The following is a 2453-nucleotide window of genomic DNA, read 5'->3' on the forward strand; positions in this document are numbered from 1 at the left end:
TTTTTTACTGTATTATTACCAAATCTTGTATTCAGTCTTTTTGTCAGCTTGTTTTCTTTCAATTAGCACAGATCTGAGCTCAGATTTTGAGCCAACATTGCCAAAATTACCCAGAAAATGATGTTTTTTCACTTGTAAACTATGAGGCCTATATCAACCAGCTCCAAAAAGAAACAAAACCTGTGCTAACTGAAAGAAAACAAGCTGATAAAAAGATCAAAATCCAAGATTTGGTGATAATATAGCATAATGAGAGTGATTTTTAAAAGACTGGTCATTTCTGAGCGGGAACACTAAATTAAGGAAAGGATTTTTAGCACAACTTTTAACCATGTTTCCACTATGAAGCACCTTTAGTTGTTCAGTGGATGTTGAAGGTTCTTCATGGAGCCGTCGATGCCAATAAAGAAGCTTTATATCGCTGGAGAACACTGGGTCAAGTGAGGACAACACATTCATGTTACTTGACTTCATGTAAAATGAACCTCACAGCCCTAAAAATACGAATATTGCACTGAATAGAGGTTTCATGGTTGCCATGGAGGGTCCATTAGCTCTCGTCGGCCCACGCTCGCTCTTAAATCTGCTCCGGGAACAGCGGAGAATCATCTTCAGGACAGCAGTACATCAGTGAACCTGCGCACAACACACCGGCTGTCACGGGACGGATGGGCTGTGTAATGCATTTAGTCCTCTCTGAGGTATAATGGGAATACAAGCTGCGATTGGCTTGAGGTGTTGAAGCACGAACCACCTACACAGTCCTATCTGCTGCTATTCAGCCATCATTTAATCCTGACACTAATCTGCACAGAAACAGACCAGTGCCAATCCTTTAAGAGCCACCGGTACGGGCCTCACGATACTCTGCCATCTTAAAATGAGTGTTTGTTGAACAATGGCTCATCAGTGTTAAACATCGAGTCTGGGGTTTAAGCGCAGCTGACGGTTGAAGAAGACTTTGCGGTCTTCACTTTAAAGAGATCTCGACACAGAAGCTTATGCAAGCTATTGCATGTGGGAGTCGGTATTTGAGGCACAAAACTAGATTTAGATAATCTCATATAGCACTTCCCACACACTGAATCCATAGTTTTGTGGCCAGCGCTGACCTGACACTCGCTGCACAAACCAGACATGTTCTCATGATTATGTGCCGCCTGTTAATTTCAGTACGAGTTACTGCAGAAACACAGCGCTGATCATCTTAGCGCTAGATCAGTTCTGTCTTGTTTTCCAGCACAAACATCTAAACATCCCTAAATCAAGACACTTCAGCTTGAAAAGCAAAATGACTGAAGATATGAAGTCTTGTTTTCTGAAAAAAATATCAAAATGAAGTGAGTTTATGATTAAAACAAGAAGAAATATCTGCCACTGGAGTCTTGTTTCCCATTTAATTGATTTTCTGAAAAAAGTATATCAAGAACTTTGCTGTACAGACAGTAAAAGCCCAACACAAAACTAGAAAGCTAAATAAGTCAAGGTGAAGTCTATTCAAACAAAAAGTGAAACACATGGCACCCATCAGGATGTGCTTCCAGCGCTATATTTGCCTGGTTTTAGTGTTTGGATCTATAGCCTGACATCATATCACACGGCATGAGCGTCATATGCTGTTAGCACATTCTGATGAGTTATTATTTCCATAAGATGTGCTACCTGCATTTTTAACACTTCACACTGTTATAGCACACCGACAGCTTCTCTCGGGTCTCATGACACCGTCACGCGTGTTTCACCGTTTAGCTGCAGGTCGCACACGTGTTCAGAGTCTCAGCTGTTTCCTCACAGAGATGCATTCAGTGCTGCATGTGTCACGGGACGAAGACGATGAAGTACTAAATAGTGCTATATATATATATATATTCTCCTGTTGAATACGTTGAATTTAATATTTTTTCATGTCATTACATTGTTCAAAGCATAAGAAAAAAAGTTTTTTCCAATTTTTTTTACACCAAACTTTGTATAAAAATGATTGTCAACTGTTATAAATGATTTGATATACCATTTTGATTTATGCAACATGTGCGTAAAATGGCCATAAACAGGTTTTCCCATGAAACACAATGTAATCTATACACTGTATCTAATTTGCATATCAGTGTTTTTAACATGTAATGAAAAAAGAAGTGTAATAATGGGAGTAATTATTGGCAAGATTTTCATAATAATATCTAATATTTTATAAGAATATTGTTGTATAATTTATTTTCCTATTAATTTGTAGTGTCTCCCAAAATGCATAATAAACACTTTTAGTCCTGCTGTCCTCTACAGTGCACATGTATGAAATCAATGCCGTTTCATAACAGAAAGTCATATTTTGGTTTGAAACCCCGTAACATTTTTCTGAGATGTTCATTTATGACAAACAGATTTAAATGATCGTTACAAAATATTATTATATTTCCATAAGGGTGTTGAATTTGATCACTAAATTAATGTCC

The sequence above is a fragment of the Sinocyclocheilus anshuiensis genome, unplaced genomic scaffold, assembly GCF_001515605.1.
Source record: "Sinocyclocheilus anshuiensis isolate Anshui unplaced genomic scaffold, SAMN03320099.WGS_v1.1 scaffold1269, whole genome shotgun sequence".
Lineage (NCBI taxonomy): Eukaryota > Metazoa > Chordata > Actinopteri > Cypriniformes > Cyprinidae > Sinocyclocheilus > Sinocyclocheilus anshuiensis.